The 25859-nt window shown below is 47.1% G+C and overlaps 1 protein-coding gene across 1 annotated transcript in view; it reads right to left on the reverse strand.

Annotated features, from left to right (window-relative positions):
• The window catches only part of LOC105697902, a 168704-nt gene that overhangs the window by 130489 nt on the left and 12356 nt on the right, over positions 1 to 25859 (reverse strand). The window lies entirely within an intron of this gene.

The raw sequence follows: 25859 nt of genomic DNA on the forward strand, positions 1-25859 counted from the left end.
GCTGCCTCTCGCCGAGCCGCGTGCCTGCCAATATATTACCGGCGATATGTTCGATAATTATTCAGAAGTTTACCCTCCCTAAGAGCGCATCTTCCGGAGGCGCCGCTTGGTCGCTCTTCCGGTCCAGGAAGAGACACCGATAGCCCCTGCGGCTTCGCCCATTTTTCATCGGACCTTCCACCAATTTCTCAGACAACCATAAAACTTAAATTTCTCACGTCGTCGCCCTGGTCGAGTCCTCGTTCCCGGCCAGAGTTCTCTTCCAGGGTCCTCGGCCCCATATCAAAGACGCCAACTTTTCGACCGTTTTCCCCTCCCCCTCGGAAAGTAACAGCGGATGAAATTCAAAGACGAATTCGAGGAGCTAAAATTCGACGTTCTGAAAATTTCGTTTCTTCGTTTGAGTCAAATCATGGATATCGATGAACGTACGTCGGACTTCGACCGATCCGAGGAGCGAAGTTGCAAAATTCCCCGGGACTTTCCAGCCGATATAAAAAGTGCACAGAGACCGAGTGACTCCGCGTTGATTATGGAACGGAAAGCTTAGCGGTGGAGGTGTTAATTCCGAAATACATTTTTCCAGCCGCTTCCGTTATTACCGAGAGGGAAACGTAATTCCGTCCGAAATACTGGCAGAATGTCGGGGCTTTTTTTCAAAAAGCTCCGGATCGCGCCGGGATAACTAGTCCCGGTAACCTGGTCGTTAATCAAGAGTGTTTCCTGGCGGTCCAGCGATGGTGACTTCCGGTAGGACCTCCACCTCCGCCACCGCTCTATATACGTGTTTATCTATCCATCTATCCATCTATCCACCGAGGCAGCTACCACCCATCTCCCGGTCTACATCTACCTATCCGTCTGCCAAGTCCGCCAGCCTCCGGATTCACCTGTTTCTATCCGGTGCCTATCTCGATCGCGGGGAGCAAGACCGCGGAAATTTATTCGTCTGGACGCAGTCGTCAGCTCGTTACCCGATTGTAGAATTTCTTTTATAACGAGCCGATGCTCCGGGAGGATCCTTTGAAAAGGAGGCCCGGGGTGAGCCACCGGGAACTGATCCTGATTTCCATGGATCGACGCCATGTCGCTTCCAGATCAAAGACGGTCTCCGGAACCGAGATCAGAAGGAGACGGAATTGCATCTAGCTTTCCTTAAGCCTACCGCGGCATTTTCTTGAAAACGCCAATTACCTTACGATTCCATCGATCCGATGGTCTTATCGTCGAGTCGTTAGGTCTTCGCGTCGAAAGGGACAATTTTATTGGAACACCTCCCAGGGAAGGAGCTGGTCGGAAACTCTAAATACCGATTTATTCCACTTTCCTTCCTTTTCGCTAACGGAAAAGGAAATAAAATTGCTGCCAACCCTCCTCGCTCCGCGATGACCTCTCTGAGTTAGTAGTGGCAGGAAACGTTGCTGGCAGCGACAGGGGGAAGGCAATTAAAGGGAATTCTTTTAATCGCTCGAACCACGGAGCAGAGACTGAAGAAGAAACCGTCGAAACGATCGCGAGTCGTGGCTGCGATCGTAAAAGTACAATGAGAACTAAGATGGCGCCCGCGGCGATCCATACGGATTATTATTGTATCTCGACTCCTGTGCCGTAAAAGTCCAATGGTACTTGGGAAGATAAGCCGGAATGGTATTTCCAGATTCCCCATAGTGAATTTCGTGATTTAGATCGAAGGTTACTGTCACGAGAAAATATCGATTCACTGTAGAATTTAAAGGGCTCGGCGATTTCTCAGGGAAAAATTTAATATGACAGAAGGAGGTTCGCGTGCGTGCACTTTTTGTGCTCGTACAATCTGAAGATGGCAAAATGTCTATGTTGAACTAAAATACGTCCCACAAATTATTGGCAATTTCCAATGGAACGGACTAATGACATGCCACTGGCCATATCAGACGTGATCGTTCGTCTATGTGAATCTAAATTCAATATGGAGATGTGACGTTTGCGCTCGACGGGTAACTCTTCCTCGATCATGTAACGATCTCACCATCCATGTCGAATGACGATTAAAATTTGAACCGCCGAATATTCCGACGATTATAAATAAAACTTAGAATTTCTGAATACGCTGATTTTAAATATTTAGCATCAAATCGCTCGCTCACCTGCTGTCCGTCCATAAATTTTCTGAAATTAAGCAATTTATTTAAAAGTGTATCTATTCGGGTTCCTCGGCAGGACGAATTTATGAAAAATGAGCGAAGAATTGAGAGAGCGTTTGTCAAGTCGGCAGAGCGTTGTGCATTAAGAGGAAAAGTTGTATTCTATTTGGATGAATAGAAAGGAATTCCCATTGTACTTTCCGCGATCTCTTGCAGTCATCACCTCCGACGATCCACTTCCATTTCTACCTTCCATTGTGCTGGAAACGCCCGAGTCGAGTCTCATTTCTCTTCAAAATGTGAATTACGGATCGGAGCATTAACGACAGGAAAAACGAGAGAATTATCGAAATTGCATCGGCCGCCATTTTTGTAAACCCCATTTTCTCGAGCCGCCGTTTATACGATATTTTCTATGTATTCCACGTTATCGCAATTAACCGAGACAATCAAAGATCACTGTTAACGGTCTTAACGCGTTTCATCGTTATTCTTGATACGTTATTAGATGTATTTTTATCAGCAGCTCGATTTGTTTTTATATCAACGCCAATTTACACTTGACACGGGCGTGACACGCGAAGCGGGCTAAAATGGAAAATTTGGGGAAGTTGCGAGAAGCTCTAGTTAGGACGCTAAGCAGAGTTGTCCGTGTAGGACGGTTTATAAAACGAGGTAGGATCGACGAGGCGACGAGACGTCGTATCGGTAATTGATGACCCGATTCTAGGGAGATATCGGGACTTTGGGCTCCCTAGGGATATCGAGAGGTGTGGGTACCTACCTAACCTAGGACGTAGGATGAGTTTACACACGAGTACTTCGGGGTATCCCGAGTATCCCGAGCGACAAGGGTATCCCGACAAAGTGCGCCGAGCGCGCTCGGGACCGATGGGTAATTAGTTATTAACGGGTGAATTAGGGCCGCGACATGGGCGGGCGGCTTAATAGGATATTAAGGTGGGATTGGCGGGATGGTACTGGAAATTAGAAAATTAGAGTACTAATCGCTCGTGTCTTTGCGGCCGATTAACAGCAATTCTCTATGCCGCTCTACTCGGCCACGTTTTTGCGAAAACGCTGCCGCTCGACCTCGAATTTCACATTACCGATCAATTTTCGCGACTGATTTAAAAATTATTACATTTCATTACACGTATTCCTAAGTTTCTAACAGCCGAAAATTCCTATCCAATTTTTCAATTTGCCTTACAAAATTGCGGAAAGTTTCATCGACGTGGCATCGAGTGTCATTTATAACCGAGGTCCTAGACACGTCCGAGGGACGTTCTCCTCGGCCCACTCCTTTCTTTTCGTTATTTTCCTTTTTTTTTCCACGGTGGCACCACACGCAATTCTCGTATCAATCAAGTTCACGGGCGGATATCACGATCTACGAAGTTTCGACTAATATGAATACGTTCAAGTGCCAGAGAGGTTCCAAAAGTTCCGCAAGATATTTAACGCTCAAATCCACCGCATAATTTGATATATGAAAATTAATAGACACATAAGTACAAACAAAAGTATAAATATAAGGAGGAACAATGCTTGTTTATAAACCATACTTCCCCGTGGCAGCATTATTGAGGTGCGGAGAAAAAAATGTATACCGGAGGACGTGAGGTTATGAGTTCCTTCCGCGAGCACGGGACTGCGTTTCAGTCGTAAAACGGAAGAGTAAAGGTAGGAAAGGGCGATGGTAAGTGGGTCTAATGGTGGGCAGAAATGTCGAACCCTGTCGGAGTGTCATTAGGGGAAATTAGGACAGCCGTGTGTCGACCTAAGTGCGCCGATCGACGCCTCTCGTGACGCGTAAGCGCGTAGAGTCCGGTCGCGGGCGAAAAGGCGTGTTCGTACTCGAGATAGAATCGCGGGACGTCGCCGGCCAGGATTTATGGAAAAGACCGGCTCGGTTCTCGTGTAGCGATTTGTAGCGAGCAGCCTTTATCGGCGAAGCATCGCTAACGATCGGTCGCGAGCCCTTCTGCGCCCAACTTCGGGCTGGAGAACTTCGACCCCCGAACCCACCGACATTCAGTCCGACGACCGCTGGACAAAAATCACTGCTCGTGAAAAAGAAAAAAAGTCCAATTTCGGGTAGTTTGAAATAATTCCGCAATCTTGAAGTTCTGTCGCGTTATTGAAATTTTAATCATTAACGAGCCGGTCACGGCGTTAAAATGAAAGAGCGCGCCGAGTTGGACCGAAAACGAATGGTGTTCGTTTTGACGCTTTCATAATGCACAGGGTGTGCAGAGGGGCTGAGTATTTGTTGAATAAAAAGTCCCGTGATAATCCGAGGTCAGTGAAAATCCGATTCCAAGCCATTTGCTGTAATTCCACCCTTTCAGTATTGGTCCTGTAAATATTTCCTTCAATAATCGCGGGAATAAGCGGGAAAATTACAACATAAAAACCGATGAGCGCGGTCGCGGATTGGACCGGACCGAATCGACGTCGAATGGGGTTATTCATTTTTTCGCCGCGGTTTTACCGCAGCGTGGGTAAAAAATGTGACTTCCGGGAAACGTCGAGGAGGTTGAAACTCGACATTTAACGAACGAGAGGCAAACCGAGATTTAAGGCAGAGCTCCAATCAAGAAATCCAGCGACGAGTTTTGCAGAGGGATTAAGCCCGACGAGCGCATTTCTTCTTTAAGTCCGAGGGCTGAAACGAGAAAGAGGAATACGGAGGCCGATTTATTCACGATACGTATCTTAAGGCGAGCAGTCGCGTATCGGACCATAAAAATCTCTATCGTGCCCTGGAATCGCAGAGTTCGAGAGCGTTACCATTAACGCGGCAGCCATCGTTCGGCTCGATAAAGAGGGCTTTTCATGAAAATCCATTCCTTGGCAGAGGAAGGAGGAAAATCTTCTCGGCCGCTGCCCTTGCCAGAACTTCCGTTCTTACCAAAAACGGATCCCAAGAAAAACTTGAACAAGTCTCGCATCCCCTGGTATAAAAAATTCGATTTGTAGACGCGTTGCTCCAAAATGTGATATGACACGACACGCGCCGTGACGAGTACTTGCGTCGTAGATACCGAGGAATTAACCCGAGTGAGGATTACTTCAGGTTTACACATAATACGAAAACAATTATCTCCGGCGCTCCATATTTCATGAATTTAACAGCCCACGCGTCTTATTAATTCAATAATCTTCTTACCCGGAATCCCACAGATCTCGTTTTCCTCCAAGTTAACGAGGTTAGGTAACCCTAGAGACCGAGGATCGTCATCCTGCGCCTCTCTCGTTCCAAGTTTACGATTAGATCTCTGTGCAACTCGAAGTACTCATTTTTTCCTCGCGAAATTAGCAATAAACTGCGCAAACGGCTGCCTTTACAGCCGGAACGCGCATTAACATTCTCGATTAGTTTGTTATTAAATTTCTACCGCCAGTTCTTATTCATCGGGCATTCGACGATATCTACGGTTCGACATATTCGAGACGGCTTAAACCGAACGTTCGACCGTTAAGCCGATAAGATTAATATTCGACCGAAAAGCTGCAAATTCGGGTGGCCAAAATTCTCCCCTACGTCGTAAAACAGACGCTGAGCAAACCAGGAGGTCGCGCTTCGATTTAAGTTAACGAGGTCAGGTAACTCCGTATTAATCCAGGTATCCAGAGAACCGTATGGTGTATTTAGGTGAAACCAAGCGTGCCGATCCTTCCGGGAGAGATCCTGGGAACTCCTCGAAAGTCATTGCCAAGACGACACCAAGATATTGCTAAGGCCACCGAGATATCCCACGATTTGACCCATAACCTCTCGTCGAGTTCGTCTCGAAGATTCGAAATCGGGAAGGCAAACCCTGCTCGAATGTGCTTCGGAGCCCTGATAATTCGGGCACGAGAGAGGATCTGTCCAGGGGTGAAAACGAGCGTAACTTTTCGAGAGAACCCTCGGGAAACGCGATAACTAAACTCGAATCCCTCGACGAATGCGGAGGGATTTCTCGAGCTTTTGGAAACGCTCCAAAAGGACGAAAAAATCCTGCACCACAATTCCTTCCCTTTCGCGGTCGGGGAGCCGACACTCGCGGGCTTGACGATTTAGATCCGCGAAAACGCTTTCGGTTTCTTTTCCACTTTGCGATCCTACGATAAAACGTCCATCGGCATTAGAAATACACGCGGCACGAGGAGGCGGACGATTTTGTGCCGTGCTTGCTAATTGGCTGCCCCTTCAGCCATGAATTACCCTCGTAAAAGCAACGACGGGTGCGCTTCTTTTCCGCAACGGAGACGTCGTCTCTGTCCGAGTGCTCGCGCTTCGGCATAAACGTTTAGTTCGAGTTAAAATCAGCCCAACTCGTAAGCTCGCTCAAAGAGGGAGGAATTCTCCTCGCAGTTGCGTTCGCGACGAAACTCGAGGGCGGAAGACGATCGGAAGGCTCGACGTTCTCTCGTTAAGTCGACTTTAAAGTTCGCCTCCTTCGAAATTCCGGGGGTCAGTCCCGGCGTTTCTCCCGAAAGTCCGGCCGAAATAGTGGCACTCGCGAATTAGCGACCCACTCGTTGGAAATGTCTCGTGTGTCGGGGGAATTAATTAATCTCCCTCCGAAGGTTGCTCGCGTCGTTATTAAACGTTCAACCCGAGTCACGCGAATCAATTATAGCCTGCCGCTTCGGCGCTCTCTGCATTATTAATATCCCCGGCATTATTAGTATTTTGTCGTTACGGATGTTCGCCTACCGCCCGTTCTGCCCTCCATTGCAGCCTCGCATCCGAATCTCGTTGGAATTTAACCGCCCTCAGCCACCCTCGAGAGAGAGCTGCAATTTAGACGCCGACTGCGGTAAGGGCGTCTCCGCGAATGACGCCTTTAGGAGACGTTTTAAATATCGCCGTTGTGTGCAAGAGAAATAATATACCACTTCCTCTCGGATAAGATATTACCCCCGAGAAATCCGGATGGGAGAGGTTTAACCGTTCCTGGTGAATGTCTCCCCGCTTCTTTGGCAAATTTCCAACAAAGGGATTCGTCGAATCCAAATGTTGTCTTCGGATTTTTTTTTTATCTTATTCAAAATGGTATCAACTAATTACGCCCGGTAGATTCGAAGTGCCCTGCTCGGGGTATCTGACAATACTTTACAATAATACTTAACTGAAGTTTAAACGGATATTGCGGCCATTTATTGTACCTGGCACATTATGAATATTCCATCCTATCGTTACAGATGTTTGCCTACTGGCACGAATGTCCGTTGTGCCCTGTTTCTAATTCCATGTCCAAAGCTTGCCGGAATTTAACTGCCCTCGGCTGCCCTCGGGAGAGCCGTAATTTAGATTAGGTAGGTGCGGTAAGGACATCTCCGCGAATACCGCTTTCTGGGGGAAATTTTAAATACTGCCGCTGTTACATGCATGCGAAATAACGTAGCGTTTCCTGGAGAAGTTAGACCACAGGCCCGCGGACTCCTCTGGATTGCAGAGAAATTCACGTTGCCAAGTTAAAACGAGAGAAAAGTACCTCGCCAATTATTACAATTGCGATAATAAATTTTTGTCTCCGCTGCAATTTAGTGTTTTCATTTAATAAGTATAATTCTTTGGTTGCCCAAACGGTAGATCTTTACCGAATCGTTCACTTTCTGACGAGATGGTTTATTTTCTTTGCGTAATAAAAAAAAAAAGTCCACCCACGGATTCGTGAATTGCTCTCATTATGGTCGAGGAGTACGGAGCTGAAAGCACGTTTTGATTCGGTTTTAATTAAAGCGAACTTACAGTAATTACCATACGTAGGGAATGAACGAATTGCATGTCCGATTGCATACTTGGAATGCTCCGCATAACTCACGTCACTCCTGGCCCAAATCACCGGATAGCTCGCCACCGATTCACATTGTTAGACCTCGGTAAGATGTAATTTCTTACGAAATACGTACACCGGCAAGATGCATGCACACGTGCCTCTACTTCAAGCCCGTAATTAACGAAACGGGTACTTAGATGCTAAGAGGACTAAAAAGATGACGCTAATTCCCTTCCACCGAAACCGCTGTTAACCCTACGCGATTTGACGAACCGTCAATGCCCAATTACTTTAAGAAGCACACTGTACGAGCAAAGGACGAGTACGTCAAAGTGGATCTCCTGAAAAAATTAATACCGGATTCCTAAATGTTGCTTCCCCATTTTTATTCACATAACGTGTACGACATTTCGGCCTCCGATGCCGTAGTCGACGCAAGATTTGCGGTGCTTCCGTCTGCATTTCCGGACCCACGATCGGATCCGATATTGGAGACTAGGAGAATTTGTTTCCTCCATTGTGACGAAGCGTCTCATTTCTCGTGGAGTGTCCTGATGACTTCAGGATACGCGTTCCCAAAGGAAACCCGAGGAGGATCCTGCTCCTCCTGACGGGAAAGAAATCGAAGCGTGAAAGGATTTCATGCGTCGCGACGCCATCACCCCGAAATATCGTCCTCGAAGCCGAACCTCCCGATTTTCCGACTTCGCTTGAAGGTCCTTCCGCTCGTTTCCAGAAGTTTCTGTCCCAAAAAAAAAATATAAGAAATAAAGACCTACCAAGTCGATAGTGATCGGGGAAAAATAAAGCATCGGTAAATAAATTGCATGTTTTACTAACGCTACAGGGAAATACCCAGGTACGATCAGTTGTACCGATAGAGAAGAGGCTTTTTACCGTAGGCACGAGCGGGCATAGATCACCGAGTTTTTTACGGTCACGTGTCCGAGGGTACCGTCCTCCTTTTGCCTTGAAAGTGTTGAAAAAAAGCATCGGTCCAACGGGAGAGATGCTTTCAAATTATCCCCGCAAATGTTAAAAGTACAAAGCGACATACGGTAATTCAAATGTATATGCCGCACTGCGACACTGTCTAAATCCGGAAAGTGGAAACGGGTTCGACCCGCCGGTAAGGTCACTGGACTGCTTTTCGCGTCCGCCGTGTCCACTTTAGGGGCGAGCATGTAAAGGCCCCTTTAAGACGGTCCCGAAGGATCCTCCGACAAATCGTCGCATCGTTCATAATGTAAACATGCGGCTCGGCATGCGGAAATGGGCCGAAATTGAATTTCTAAGGCGGAAAAGATCCGCTCCTTCGACCGCTCCCGTACTTCCACCCGGCGCCGCGTCGTTTGCCCGGAAAACCCCGTTTGTGTTTCACCCCCGAGAAAGGGGCGACACCTTCCACCTCCGTTTCAAATTTGCAAACACGGCGAATAATTTCCAGCCACTTCGTCCAGCTCGACGAGGCTCTACCGAAACAGGCAAATTTCGGGTGATTTCGCCGATTCGCAATCGTCCATTAATTCTGTCACGTTTGTCGCGCGTGCCGGCTAATAAGTTTCCAAGGTGAGTTGGTTCGATTTCAAGGATCGTCCAACCCCTTGAGTTTACGGGACGTAGGGTCGAGGGTTCGCCGGGAAGGTCTTTGGGTCCCTGGAAGGGTTAAAAATCAGCGGGAGTCCGAGGGCGCTCTCGATGGCGCGAGGGCCGCGGTGCAATGAATCAAAGCGTGCCAGACAATGGCGGCCGGGGGAGAGAGAAGAGAGATCAGGTCGGGCCAGACGGACGCGGAGATTCGCCCCGAAGTGAGCGGGAAAACCGCGCCGGAGAGGGAGCGGACTGAAGTGCGTGTCAGCCGCGGCCACTAGACCCGGCGCAGCGGTCGAGACGCGTCGAGAAAGGGAGGAGAGACCTTCGGCCAAGGACCGAACCCTCCGCCGGAGCTTTTTAGATCGAGTTAGGGTGCTCGCGAAAAATTTCACCTTCCCTTTCGCGCCTCGAGAAGCGCGGCGGGTGTCAGAGGGCGCGGCCCGTCAGGGATGCGACGAAAAAAGGGAACGAAGGGTTACGATCCACGATTTGCGGGGAAAAAAAAAAGTTTCCTTCCGATGAGAAGGAAGACACGGTGAGACTCCCCATTCACCTTCCCGTCTAGTCGACCGATAAGTGGCGGGTCTGGAGGGTGAAGAAGAATTTTCATTGTCGCCCGTATTCGCAGGGGTCCCCTCTTACAGGGTGGATCGAAACTTCGCTGCTCATTGAGTGGAACCTTTGTTTTCGAGAATATTCGTCTCGAGCATCCCGCAAAAAATGGCTGCCCTCCGTGTCGGGGGTTGCGAAGAACGTTCCTTGAGCGAAGCCTCTCGGTGGTGAATTCAGCTTTTCTCGAGCGTGGAATAACGAAGGTTGAGAAATCGGTAGAACGAAGCATCGCGGAAGGGAGGGGAAAGGATCTTCTCTCGGTATCGGTGGTATTTTTGAAAGGTCGATTTGGAAAATTGATTCCCCTCGAAGAAAGTAAAAGATTGGCGAAAGCTACGTCAAAGAAAGTTTGAGAGGGAAAGAAAGGAACAATTTCCTCGGAGAACCCCATTAATGGAAGTAGGGTGGATGGAGCGAGGGGGCGTCTTGCCCTCGGAGCGGGCGTTTGCAAAATTTTTTTGATCTCGTCCAGATAAAAAAGGAAAACACTTAGGTGCCGACAGCATAGGGGATACTCCGAGATCCTTAGAAAACGCTTTATCGTAAACTCGCTTGTTGAACGAAAGAAAACAACCGTGAAGAGGCGAAAAAATACTTTCTCTCCCCGATTATCGTAAGGTCACTAAATATATCTTTGACGTAACGATCGCCCGCTGACTTCGGGATTATAATTTTACTCGAGTTGAAATTTATTGACTCATCGTTTTTTATTTGATAAGGGCATGGAGACCCTACGAAATGCTCTTCCAGATCTAATCGATTCGTTCGACTCAAAATTGATACGTAATTTAACGCCCAACGAGGGTGATACGAGCGGATAAGAAACTCGGTCATGTCGATCAATTCGATCGCGGTGAATCTGTGACAAATACCATCACGATTATCGAAGGTGTCAGAACGTCCATATGACATGGAACGATCGTAACGGCGACGTCGATTTAAGGGATAACATTTGCATGAAACGTCAATTCGCGTTTCCGTGACAAACTTGCGAGGGTTGTTTAAATGCCCAGGGTCGTACATTTTACTTTTTCATCTACTTTTTAAATACATTGTAGACGTAGGCATCGGGTAGGGTCGTTATTCCACCGAGGCTTTAGAATTTTATTTCGATGTTTCGTTTCAACCCCTCTTTAACCTAGGGGCGCCATTGCCCTTGGGTCGAAAAATCGATCTTCCGGTACTTGATCCAAGAAAAGCTTTCGAAGTTTCCTCGTAATAGTGGGACATGAAAGTCACCATACCGAGGCGAAGTCGTTTCGTCATCGACGTCCTTGCCGAAACGACAGGCCATCCGTCGTACGTCGTTTCGGCGGGCGGGAAACATGAATTTCCATTTCCTGGCACATAAGTGCTCTTAGTGAAATGCAAAAGCATTTCTATTTCGGACTTCTTTCAATAGGCCCCCAATATGTGCGATTTTTAACTCCTTCCCGACACCCGGAGATCCACGTCCGATTGTACACAGTCGCAACCTCAAAGTCTTTCTCAAAGAAACGGTTTCTAAAGCGACACTTTATACGATTGAACGCACATAAAAATATCGTACCAATGCCAAAACGATAATTTGTAGAAAATAAAAAAAATTAATATAGGTGTTCAGTGGTCTCTGATTTCTCCATTAAATATCATTGACATTAATTGACTACTATTCACCGTACAACGCATCGAAGTCGACACGTTTGCGGTTTCGATTCCGGCTCCGGTTTTCATATTTTCCGAGATTTAGAGAAAAATGCATCGCGACCATTAACTCATCAATGTCCATCGAAAAAATACTTTAAATACCACAATTCTCGAATCCGACGCCCGTTCTGCAGTGCGCGATAAAATGTTTGCCCTTCTTCTATGTGTTTTGCGATTCCGTTGAAAAATTGGTGTACAAAAAAAAATGTCGGAATATCCGTTAACGTTCCCTCCAGAAATTACGCTCTCGCACGATCACTGAAATCATTTCGCTGCATCGTAGAAACTAGTCATATCGTTACCATTACTCCAAATGATTGCGGTGCTTCTTTTCTCACGGTATGCAGAAGTCACCGGCATTACGAACTCGAAAGTAAAAAAGCAACCAAACGCGTCGGCAATGGATGGGCCGACGAATCGGCAAATCCATCAAGTCGTTTCGACATGCAGAAGTCGCGACATCCGGAACAAGCCAGAAGATGGATACGTCGCGACGCCCAGCCATCGGGACGCGAATCGACGTTCGACGTCCCGACGCGCGCAAACATCTCGACAGCGACCGCGTTACCATTCGCGACGCCGAAGCGTCCCGACGACGTTAAATAGATTCTTCTACCTGAATAACGCAAACGAAACAGGCGAGATTAAGCACCGTGCGTAGCGACGCCGAGCGTCGCTCGCATTTCCCAAAGAGCGCCTCTCGATCCTCGCCGAGCGACGCGACGTTTATTAATGTCGGAGGAAATTTCCCGCGAACTTGGAAATATCGCCCCGGAGTATTTGTTTCAGGCTGCCAGAGGAAGCTCCGAAAATTTTACTTTCGGCGACGTAATCGATCTTCGAACACCCGAACAAAATGTTATTAAAAAAAATAGTTGAACAGTTTCCGCCCTTACGTATTTCTTTTTCCCCCGCGAAGAAATTCAATATTTCTTATACTTAAATTAATTCCACGTGGTATTCCGGTATTCCTCGAATTTATTCGTTATTTATTCGTTAGGCCGTCGTTACCCTTATCGAAGATATCGAACGTCTCCTCGCGAGCGTAGAATGGGGTGCGGACGGAGGCCGAGATTTTCGTCTCTTTGGAGCACCTCTCCGATGCGTTATCGAATTTGTCAGGGACGTTTAGGCGGATTACGCGATGCGTTATTCGCGAGTCTCGTCAGGAGCCGGAGCGCGTTTGCGCCCTGGCCTAATCTCTCCGAGGCAGAGGCGCACGCTTAGCCCCGCGCTATCGCAAAGCAATTAGGTGTCTATATAAAACACGTCACGGTGACAAATTGCATTAATGTCGCGATAGAGCGTAAGCGTACGTAGCGGCGGCTCTCCGCGGTGCGAGCATGCACTCCCTCGGAAGTTATGTCCCGCGGAAGATAAGCGAGTTAGGTGTAACGCGAGAATAATGGCGAGCGGATTTCCAATTTCTCCCTTCGCCGGGCCGAGCTCTGCCTTGGTCAGGCCGAGCCCGACCGGACCGTCGTTAATCGTTTCCAGCTCGAAGCCCGACCTCGCGAGAAAAATCCCCGCTTTTTCGAAACCCTCCTCGAGGACCCAAACGAACGTCCGCGAAATTATCCCCACCCGCGCTTCGATCCCCCAATTTTAATTTCCTGCTCACATTTTATTATTTTACGTTACAGTACTTGTGGAGAAATAATTCTCGAGAGTATCATTAATTTCCGAATCGGACTCCACGGCACACCCCGAATACGGGGGAGGGTTCGTCTCTTGGAGATCGCGCGCCCTAGGGATTTTTCGCCGTCGAGCAGTTCCCAAGAAAATGTCAGGGACGCCTCAATGGAGTTGCGATTGCTCTCCCCTTATAATTACGAGCCTTGAGAAGCGTGAAATTCCGGAGCCGGGGTCGAGCGGAAAAGCGTGCCAGGCGGGTCCGCCGAGCCGGAATAACGGATTCCGATTTCTAACTTCTCCGTGGAAAGTTCCGCTCTCCCGGCCCTTTTCCTCCGGCACTTTCTCCGGCAGTTTCGGCCGAGATTTTGCCCTTTCTTTCGGCGCCTCCCGGTGTCCGAGCATTTGCATCGCCGGCACGGAGGACTCGGCCAAGTCGGCCTCCGCGCCGACTCGGAACTCGCCACCGGAAACTCTCTGGGTGGACTTCGCTGCTTAATGCCGAACTCGAGTCCGCAATCTCCCCCGAGAAATTAAACGTATTCATCGCACGGTTCCACGCGGAACTTCTCGACCTCGAGGGTTTCCGCGATCTTTTAACGACGCGGAATTACGGCGAGATCTGCCCGTTTTTTACCCTCCTCTGCGTCTCTTTGAATTATGCGACATAGCGCAAACCTTATCGGATGAAGGTAGTTCGCTCGGAATGCTAATTTGCCGGGGGGAATTAACAGAATTTTTTAGACCATCGCCAATCGGTAATCTTGCGTTCTAGATGGTGCACTCGCTGCCATTCCTCGTCGCAGGTTTAAAAAAAATAAATAAATAAATATATATTGTTTCGTGGCGTCGATGCCGTGCCTTTATCTACTCCTGGCACGATTACAAAGAGCCACGGTGCGGTTTCGTCGCCGACGATCGCGAACGAGACCATATGCAGATATTCGTCTTACTCCGTCTTACTCTAGGCATTTCGGCACCGGCAAGAGGGATTCCTCACGTTCCAGACAGTCAAGGCTGTATCCGGAAACGTGTTAATTCCCCTCTATTCCGTAATCCAGGCTTCCCTCAAAGCCGCCTCGGTGGATCCTTTTTCCCCCGGGATCTGCCCCAGAGGCTTAATCACGTTAATGATGAAATCGACACCGGCTTATCAAATTCTACGTCGCAAACGATGCTACCGATTCAATCCGAGCTTTAATGCTACGCCTTCCGAGAGTTCAACCTTCCACAAAAATCATTGACTCCGACATTATCGATAATGGAAAGATATTTTTACCCGTACCCGCGCGTACCCGCCCGTGGTACCGAAACTGGAGAAAAGTCCACGAAACGTCTACGTGATCATCTCGAGGGCGAGCGTCCTCCCAACTTCAAAATACATACTTCCACCTTTTACTTCTTGGCAAAATTTAAACTTCGCCCTGGAAGTTCCGGCGAAAGCTCAGCAAAAGAAGACAGCTGACGTCACGCCGAAGTCCATTTGCAGTTGGGCCAAGCTTTTGGCCGGTATTGGCTCTTTTACCGCGAATGTTGACGTGCCAATTTTGCTCTAGTGTTTACCCATTTCTACGTCGCGGGCAATATCAATAGAATCGGTGGCAGTACTTTACAGACTCCCAAAATTGCAGTTGCAATATCCCTGGGTCGCAGCTGCCGCAGGCAACGGCTAATTATAGATTGGCCGGATGCGAGACTTAAAAAAAAAAAAAAAATAATGGAAACGGAAAGCTCCACTTCTTCCTATCCATCGTCGGCACACATCGAGACTTTTTTTCCTTCGTTGTCCGTCGACGACAGAGAACTCACGGTCCTTTAATATAAAAGGGAAACGAGGAGAAGGATAAATTGAGATGTTGCTAAACAGCTACTCTTATTCATTCTTTTCAGGGATTTATTAATGCACCTCATTCAAGAGAGAAACGAGCGAAACGTGAAAGGAAACGAGAACCCGCGATGAATTTAAAACAGAATAAATTAAATTGACATTGAATTATAAATGGCCGTGTATTTGACAACCAGCGTATCGTTACATGCCGTAAATGGAATTCATTGAGTGCGCTAAAGATACGTCATTAGTCTCCGATAAAGAATGATTTCACCGCTTGCGGGACGACGGAGGATGATTTGTGGCGTGCCGGAAACTGAGAGTAATGTTGCTTTCGCCCTAATTATACTTCTCATTACCGTAGACATATACTCGGCTACGTGTCGACGATACTTAACTAGACTTGTACCCTTCGTGGGTACTGATGTACCGGAATATTAACGATACACGGGTAACACGAGTGCATGTAAATGTTGGAACTACCTTGTTAGACGAATATGTCAAACGATGGCTCCAATGTTCAACTTCTACGGCAGATGCCGAGATTCCTTCGGAGATTATGTTATCGATTCGTCGTAGAACCGAATTGATATAAAAGGATCGTTTCGTGAACCAATTTTGATGGATTGTAGTTTCCCACCGGTGTTCGATAATTCCGCAATCACTTTCCTACTCGACTTTTCAAGCACAACCGCACGCTATCCGCTACAGCTCTTGTTAACCCTTTATTTGTTCTACATTATTCCCATATTACAGAGCTCTGCCTCTTCCGAGAATCGAATACACATAAAGGGAGCCTTCGATTGCATCGCATGACCTCATGACTACTAAAAACCAAGGACTCGAGAAAAAAGATCGTTTAAAAACGGTATAGACTCTGTTATATATTATCGCGTCAAGGGAAGATGAGTTCGGTCTCTGCATTCCTCTGCAGAATCTCGCAGTCCACGCTACACCGATGTCCTTCCGATAAACGCGAAGTAGTCTTTGGCAGATCGCCTGCAAATGATCAAATAATCGCTTAGGAACGCAGAGAAGGAGGACCGAGTTCGAGAGGTGCCCTAGGGACGTCTCTTATCCCCTTTCCAGCCCTCTGCGTTCCAACTTTTATTTTAAAAACGATCGATCCTCAGAGCCCGAAAGCAAATAACAATTCCATGACTAATAAAGTTATCGTTCTCCCCTGTATTTTCAATACTTTATTTTTTAATGGTATAATTTAATTACCACGAATAGAATGCACGAGGCCGTTTCAGGCCCGATGCTGGTTATTGTCGAAACCAGAACTCTTGGTCATTAAAAATGGGCGAGTAAAAGCGATTCAATTAATATAGCTGGTTGACGTTTACAGGAACTGTACCAATGGAAGCTCCAATTTATCGAGCACCTCGAAGTAGATCTCGGAAGAGATCTACTTCGGGGTATCTTGACGTTGATTCTCCGCTCGTTGACGTTTATCTCAGATTTCGATTCCGCTTCCGTCAGCTCCTTTCCTCTTTGCCGCAACCTACTCCTCGGTTCCATCTCAAAATATCTCCTATTTCTGCCTCAACCCCTGCTCTTAATCACGCTTTGGTGAGCGCGGATGTATCATTTCCCCCATTAAGGTCAGAGCTTGTACAAAAGTTAAGATTTGCTTACCACCGCAATTCTTCGCTAAACCTAACCTCGCAGTGAATCTTTCGACCATCCGAGTAGAAGGATTACCAGTCCTCCTTGATAGTAATTCGATCTACATACTCGTATTCCCACGCCTCGCGATATCGGATGCCAGCCGAATCAAAATTTCTGTGTCGATTTACCTTCTTTCCATTATCGATTTTCTGTTTCCATCTCGAATGAACTTTCGTGCACGCCTTTCTCGTCGTCTTCCGTTCGACTTACGTTTCATTCCGACTCGAGGAACATTATCCCTCTTATACTTGGAGATTACACCGAAGTTAAGCTTTTCTTCCCAACATAATCTCTCGCGATACCTAATCTCATGCCAAATCTTCGGATCATTCGAGTAGACGAAACGTTCTCTGGAAGCGATTTTGCTTAAACGATTATCCTCGTGAACAAAACGAAAAATTCCAAATGAAACTGTAGTTCATTTCAGTCTACTCACTTTCTACATAATGACCCACCTCGACGCCTAATCTCTCTGAAAATTTCTGGACCGCTTGAGTCGATGAAATGTCCTTGTCTCTGGTAACGATCGCACTTGCACAGCCATTCTTGTTTAACGTATGAAAACGGCCGACAGAAAGGCAACTCATGGTTACTCTCGTTTTGTACTACGTGACAAATGGTTTTATCCCGTCAAAAAATCATGTCGTGCATGAAACCAACGTCAGCCGAACCCGTGCAATTCCGACAAAATTCATTTGAATAACTTCGCCATCGTCGCTTGACGATATCGGACTATTTTATTATTACCTAGGCACGGAGTTAACAAATGGCCATGTAATAAATCGATGTTTATGACGCTATAACGAAGTGTTTTCCCAACGGGTATTTTTCCCTTCCACGTCAACTTTTGACTTCCATCCCGAAGGATCTCTTCCGTATGCCTTCCACGTCGCTTCCCACCCAACTCACGTTTTACCCAAACTTAGATGTAGGAATCATTTTCCCTCTTAAACTTGGCGATTACACCGGAGTTGGGCTTTCCTTACTAACTTAGAAGCCTAACCTTCCCCGGGGTCTCTCGAACGCACGAAAGCGTTCAAGCAAATGAAATGCCAAGCCTGTGATAATAATCCGACCTCGCATAGTTATACTTGTATGTCACAATTAACGCAGCGTTCATAGAATCTGAAATACCCACAAAATTCCAAAGTAAAGTAAATTACCAATTAACATTAGAAAATGGCCATCGCACGAGTTATCGAGGTGAAATAATTCTAAATTAAAAATTAAACGCACCATTGTTCTATTCCGGTCTATCGGTACTTCGGAAGTACCGGTCCTGATAATACTTAAGTGTACTGTTCATAGTCCTCCAACCTGGTAGATAAAAATGACTCGCGTGAGGTGCATTTCTTTATCAACCACTTATCACCCGGTATTAAGTCGAAGTCACGCTATTTAACAATCGAGGCATGCCGTCCAGAAAAAAAAAATCAATGAAATGGATTTTTCTTATATCCAAAACAATCCCGATAAGATTCAACCGACCTGAAAATTGAAGTTACTAAAAAAGTGAAACTGGAATATCGAATAATTTGCCGGTCAGATTTGATAAAAAGGCACTATTTTAGTATGGAAAGTGGCAAAACTGGGATGATTTCGCGGCATCGATAAGGACGCACGTTTATCGCCGATTGCCTTTGACGAGATAAGGGTAAAGTCTCGAAAGTCCAATAGAGCCGAGTTTTCAATTCTCGACGAGACTCCCGGTGGCAGTTAATGTCAAAGCAATTACGCGGGGCAACCTTTTATCCCGGGCGATCTGCATAAGCGTGGCTCGAATGGAGGTTAGGATCCGTCCGGATCTACGAGGTGGACGCTTTAAAGGTACTCACGGGCCACGAGTACCTTTAAAAAGACCGTCAAACCTGCCCTAAGTCGTCCGGTAGTTCGAGTTCTACGGGAAGGAAGGAAAGCGTCGCAGGAAAGCGAGAGGTGGCGGTGGGTGGCGTCGCAGAAGAGGGCTGGGTCGTTACAAGCCGAGGAGGGTGCGAGTCGGAGTTGGGTTAGGTTAGGTTGCTCGTAAGGTACGGCATTGCCGCAGTGACGTCACGCGAAGCTCCGGCCCCCCGCAAGTTCACCTATGCGCCGCCGAATGGAGGGCACGCGTCCACCCTCCCATTGAATCGTGCCTTTCGTACCTCCGAATTTGAAAGACCGACAACGCCATCTCGGACGACCTTTTACATAATCATTTCCCTAGAGAGTGATTTCTCCCACGAGAATTTATCATTTATTTCTCAACGGGTTAAAAAATATTAATATCACCGTTTCGGTCGATTCCCCGCGGTGACTCGCAGGGATATTGGAGAAATATAATATCGAACGATACAACGCGTCACCTTCGGGCCGCCTTAATTCTCCTTTTCGTGAATTTCCATCTGCGGGAAAGCGCTCCGTCCGAGCGGGTTCTTTTCGAGCGGTTATTCGATAAATGTATACCGCGGGTGAATTTCCATCGCGGAAGAATCGCCGGGGGCGGATTTTCCGCTCCGATTTTCGGCGGATCGGATTCGATGCGGTTCTCAGCATTTTTCGGTAATTCAGCGGAAGGAAAATCCGACATAGCGGGGGCCGAAATTCGCGGGAGTAGCGCGCGTGCGGCACACATCGAGCGATTAATGGAAGCTCAGCAGCTCGCTCGAAAGCTCCCGGAGTGCGGAAAGACAGCGCAAAGGGAAGCAGAGGGGGGTACGGGGCGAGTGACGTCAGAGTCAATGCAGCGGAGGAACTAAGGCGCTGCGGATGAGCGCTTTCTGCCCCGGGAGCTTGCGAACCTCGCCGAGTATCCGGGGCCAGAGGAGGGCTTTGAAGCTTTTGTCGCGAGGCAGCCGTTTAAGGCAATTAGGGATGTTAAATATCGGTACAGGCTGTCGGCGAGAAAGCTTCGAAACTTTCCTCGAGTCAATTGAAACGTTCCGCGGATCCTCGCTAAACTCTGCGGGCCGAATCTTGTAAACTTGAATTTTTACAAGGGTTGATGGGTATCGGATAAAAAATCTGCCAAAATGGGAAAAACTCGGTTACCCGTGACAATGGAATTGACGGAAACTCTGATAACGCAATTGTCATGCGTCTCCGACAATTAACGCAATGATCCTCAATTTGTCAATTAACTTGAAGCGACCTTGACTTACGTCACTCACGGGCGACGTACTCCAAGTCCAAAATCTATCCAGGATGCCTCGTATTCTGTGAAACCTCGAACCGAACTTCGTTAACGATCTGACGAAGTTCGAACTTGAGATTCTCGGGCCAGTTGGGAACTTTGTCGAGGATTGAGGGTTTCGATGTCGGTTGCTTGAGGAACGAACTGTATACCGCAAGTAGACAATGGAGAGCCTGGTAGGCACCCGGATATGCCCGATTTACTTGCGCAGTTATTTATGTATTTACAAGAGTAGAAACAAGGATATTGCGTGAAAAATTCGAATTCCTCGTATTTCAACGGAATAAAAATATTTTATAGGCGTAGCTTCATTCCATGCGATCTACCTATTCGGTAAAACTGTCAAGCAATTATTTACTAAATACGACTCGTTCGCAAAAATGAAGTCACCGGAGAACTTTATACTCGTGACCCACATTCATCCACACAATTGGCGACAATATACAGTCGTAACAGCTATCCGTCTTCCATTGTGTGGTTTAATTCCACTTATTTGAACGGTGCCCGAGTTTATAGACTCGAAAGCAAGCAATAAATAAGTTTACTCTTCTGGACGTGGCCGGATATAATCTCTCCGCAAGAAACAATTCGTGATAAATAAGGATATTATTTTTCTGGCAATAACTTCTTTAGAAATATCACGGTATATTTATTGCACGTCGTTAGAGCTGTAGCATTTTGTTTCGGTTATATATCGGCTGACTCAAAAGAAAGGTTCCACAGGTAATTAGGGGTTAATCGGTACGTGAGGTCGACACACCACAGTTACAAAGTTAAATGCGAGTTTCGTTCTCACGGGACAAGAAGTCTTGGAGCAAGTGGCTTTATAAAGCTTCGACCAGGCGTCAAGCTAATTGAAGCAGAAAAGCGGTTTTACTCCGACCTGACCTACCCCAAGGAAAACTGCTTATTACAGAACAGCCGATATTATCCGCTCCGCGTAACCTGACTTTGTTACAAGTCGTATAGAAAATAAACTGACGTTCCTCCGCCACGAGAGACGAAATAAAAAAAAATTAATCTTCCCGATAGTTCAGTTATTATTAACATAAAATATAAGAAAATTTGTTAAAACGGTAAAAATATCTGCCTTATATTACATTTCAGTTCCAAGAGTCACCGACGAGCCGAAAGTCCTCTACATTAAAAAAAAAAAAAAAAAGAACAAGAGAACAAGAAAAATGGAACGGCGGTGTAATTTTTAAACGCCAATTTTCTGAATCACGGTCTTATGGTTGGAAAAGTCCTGTCCATTTTCGAGGCCACGAATGGGCTCCGTTATTGGACGATTCTCCCCGCCTCGGAACACGGACGCTCGCCCGGTTCGATCTAAGGACGCGCAACTCGCATCCTTAACCTAGATTCCGATGAAAAAGGTCGGTATCGAGCGTAACGCGAAAGATGTGAGCGGATAAAAATGGATTATTACGTTTAACGTCGAGTTCCCTGGCGCCGCTAAATCAGAGCCACGTCTAGGCACCCCTTGAGCTGCCGAAAATAACCCCGGTAATGGAAGCACCCCGCCGAAAGCTTCCAGATCCGCATGATAGATTGCTATCGGGAAGGGCATATCTCCTTTTGTACCTATAAATACCGCGGCCGAGGAAGCCGGAATATCTTCGCTTCCGGAAAGGCGTTTTTCCCCGTCCTTCCGCGGCTTTCCACAGTCGAGCGTCGCGTCGAGGGAAAATCGAATCTTGCTTCGACGGGACACGACTCCGAGTAATTCCAAAGCGTTCGATCGACGCCCGTTGTTATCCCGCACGATTTGTTCCTAGGCGTTGGCTCCGGCCACCTGTTGCTCCAAGTATGCAAAGAAGCTCCGAGATAATTATGGCGGCCGCGACAAGCAGATCTGGCCGATCCGCACATGTAGCGCCGCATCCGCAAGAACCGGACGAAAAAGAGTCCGAGAATGGGCTCGAACTTCGTCTCGTCGGGTCTCTGCTGCGTCGCCGAATTCGCGATGTCTCTCGTCTCTCGATGGAACGGTTAAAAATGTCAAAATCGAGGAAATATCGAAACGGGAGAGAGAACCGCAAGGACGGGAATTTGTTTTCAACGCGCCACTTTCCTCTCTTTGAGCGCGTTTTCGACCATTTTCGGAGAATGGCGGAAATCGCAAATTCCCCCGAAAAAGGGTGCCCTGAAATTTGCCGTTGCGCTAAATGCTGCGCTGGGGACAATTTATGACAGAGATTGCAGCGGAACCAGGAGAATTAATCGCAATTGCTGTGCGGTTTCGTTGAAACAACGCCCTATCAAAATGGCGATTCTTACCCTCTATCGCCACCTCGTTTTGGCCGCTCGATGAACCGAGCGAAGAAATAAATATGAATAACGGAAGGAACTCCAGCAGTTGGGAAAAATTTGGCTGTATAAATCCGGCGGTCCCCGGAAACGAATTACAGGAGGGTAAATTCAAAATGGCCGCACCTGACCGCGGTGATAAATTCACGTGCGAAGCCACCTTGACGTCGCGTGATGGTCGACAGGTTCGAAAGCGCTGTCAAGGCAACAATATTCTTTTTTTTCCTCTTCCTTTTTCCCGAGCGTTCCGCCGTCCAAAGTTATTTTCCGAAAAATAACCCTGTCGCTCCGAACGAGCGTCTACTTTTTAAACTCTCACTCCCCTTATTGACGTTCTCTCTTTCGCCCTCCGATTTTCGTACTCCGCAGTTTTTTTTTTTTTTTTTCGCACTTTCCAGACGCATCGAAACGCCGAATGAAATGGCCGAAAATAGAACCGTCGAATTTCGCATCGTACGAAGCTTGGAGATGACACGACGTTTGTTTCGGAGGGAAATGTCTATCTTTAAAACCCTTCGGAATCGCTTAACCTCTCACCGGAAAGGGGACAGCTTAAATCAATAAACGGTAAATAACATCATGTAATAAATACACCCGTTGTTTAAAGTTTAAACACGCCACTGTACTACCTTTTATATATTTAACGGTATTTCCGAAATACCCTATTTATCTTCGGCAGAGTTAAATAATTCCAAAGGTAATAACGTATAAAATAGGCATCTACCCCCAGGGGTGCAATTTCGCGTAATGAAAGCATCGAAACCTTTCCTGTTCTACGTCTACCGGGAAGTAGAGGGCTCGCCGTTCCACCTTTATTTTGCATTCAACTTCTCACGACTTCGAGTTCGTTATAGGTGATACATCACGCGGCATAATAACTCCATTTATTCGCCTACTTCACCCGATGTTCCTTCCCCGCTTTCTGCCCATTTCCGAGGATATTTACGGAAGTTTTTTAACGGCCGGGACGCCGTACGAATCGTTCGACTCCTGCATCGTACCCTTTAATTGAAAAACTCAAGGCGACTCGATCGGGCGATTTTCTATTAAAACAAGGAAAGAACGAATTATTGCAAAACGTCACCGGCATCCGACGGGAAATTCTTAACAGTCTTTTCTAACACCCCCCTAGTGCACGACCTTCCCAGTTGTTCCATAAATTCCGAAACATGGCGCACCAGAAGAACGGCTCATTACCTCAAATATATGATATCACCGAAGCGCACTCGCGAAAATATTTTGGCCAGGGTCGACATTTAAAAAAAAGTGAGACACTCGGCCAGAAAGTCAAAGGTGAATTTTCGACGAGGTCTTGGTAAAGGTCTAGGGCCGAAAGTGCCCTCAAAGAATTTCTTGAAAAGTTAGAAAATTTCTTTTCATCGTCCTTGACTTCGCCTAGTTCCTCTCGAGTGTAGGGTCTCTCTTCGGCGAGGAATTCTTTCCGCGAGCGAAGAAGGTGGTGAGGAGGTAAAGAGACCGAGGCTGGAAAGATTTTCTCTGAAAAAAAAAAAAAAACAAAAAAAAGAAGGCAAGGTTAGAAGAGTCGAGATACCTGACGCGCCTGGGAGGGCGAAACTAAATAAATTGCTTTCTCTCTTTCTCCCTTTCCCTCCTGAAAGTGTAAAAGCTACGGCGAAAACCGCGACAACTTTACAGCCTCTTAGGGATGTACCTCTCATCGTTTATTATCAGTCGTTTACTTTCGCGCCGAAACTACTTTCAATTCCGACGCCCTGCGTCGACCTGGAGGCGCCTCCCTCCTGGACCATTCTCCAAATGGCTACTACGGGAATTTCTCTGCTCCGCCGAATTATGCCACTTTCTTTCCCTCCCCTGAAAACTGCGAAAACGACTCCTCGTCGTCGACAACCCCGAGTCGAGCTCGTCAGTCGGTGGAGCGATATCAAAACGATTCAATGAAACGTCCATTCCGACGAAACTAAAATCTACAGCGATCGAAGAATAAAAGAGCACAGTCTTTACGTAAAATTGCCAATCTTGAAATAAAATTTCAAAGAGGACATTCCCGGAAAATCCGTGCACCGTGGAGGAGAGAGTAAAGCTCCGGAAGAATTCTCGAGAGACGGATCCGCCAATCGCAACCGCATTCCGATAGATCCACGGCCCAGATTCTGATGGGGCGGACGCGACAGCCAATGGGAACGACGTTAATTAGCTGGAAATGCGTATGTGCAGGACCGTACGGAATTTGGCATCCTAGGCCGAATTTTGCGATTCCGTGCTTCCGTGTGCGATCGCCCCAGCCCGCGTGTACGCACGCCTAATCGCGGGCCAATTCGCGCTAATTATAGCGCGCACGGAGCGACAAATCTCCCGTGAAAATCTCGCATCGGTCGCGAAACCGCAACCCTAAACGTCCCTAAAGAATTTCGCGACCTCGAATGCACTACCATTCGGCCAATCAGCCGTGCAATCATACGGTCGGGATGGTGAGGCAATTCCCCGTCACAAATTCGACGACCCGTCAGGACTTCTAGTAGTGGTGATACCACCATTGACCGTGATTTGTAGTCCGTCAAAAAATGGACACACCCTCGCGACAATTAGGTCCCACCCAATTTGGTAGATCGATGAGACTCGTCCCGTGTACATCCGCAAATGTCCAATTTTTCATCGTTTTTCTTATGAGCAAATTCTTTGCACTTGTGGGTCAAGATTTTTCTTACCGATTCTTGTAAAGTCGGGAGTAAGTTTAATTTAACCGTGTCTAACAAAGTAATGCGTGTATATGACTGGGAAGGTATCTGGCCATCTCGGCTAAAAGCTGACTCGACTAAGACCCCCCAGGAAGGTTGCAACGGCCACTTTACTTGAACTTCATGGATACTTTAACGGTATCGACCTACCTAGGCTAGAACCATCTTGTATGATATCCACTTCCAACAACGAGAATCCCAACACCCCGGCAAGTTCGCTCGATTTTCAAGCGTTTTCCCCTCGTTCCAATCTCCATTTCCTTCCGTTAGTCGGTCTCGTCTTTCGTTTACTTATCCTCTTCTTATCGAAGTTTGTTTAAGGAAATTCCACGCCGTATCGAAAGGGTAAGTATCCGCGTCTTCTCGAGGGTCAGTCTTCGGGAATCGTTATATTTTTCCAGAAGTTACGAATATCCCTTTAACGCGCTTCTCGAGAGGATCATCTCAAATAATGTAAGAATTTTTTCGAAAACTCGTAATTTCGCGGCAGAGCCAGTATTTACCTACGATTCGAAGCAGAGAATGATTTTCGATCGAAGCCCAAAAATCGATTACGCCTTTCCGTGAAAAAAACGTTCCCAACCCCGATTCCAAGTTTATTCGTTTTTCGAGTTCGAAAAATACGCATCTCCTGTGACGTTTTTGCAGTTCCGACCAAATTTCCGCGAAAAACCTAATTCTTGGGCCGAAACTACTCGTCCTGAAAATCGCCTGGTCTAAATGATCTCGAAAAAATCT

Source organism: Orussus abietinus, unplaced genomic scaffold (genome assembly GCF_000612105.2).
Source record: "Orussus abietinus isolate OABI.00-Male unplaced genomic scaffold, Oabi_2.0 scaffold1, whole genome shotgun sequence".
In the NCBI taxonomy this organism is placed as follows: Eukaryota; Metazoa; Arthropoda; class Insecta; order Hymenoptera; family Orussidae; genus Orussus; species Orussus abietinus.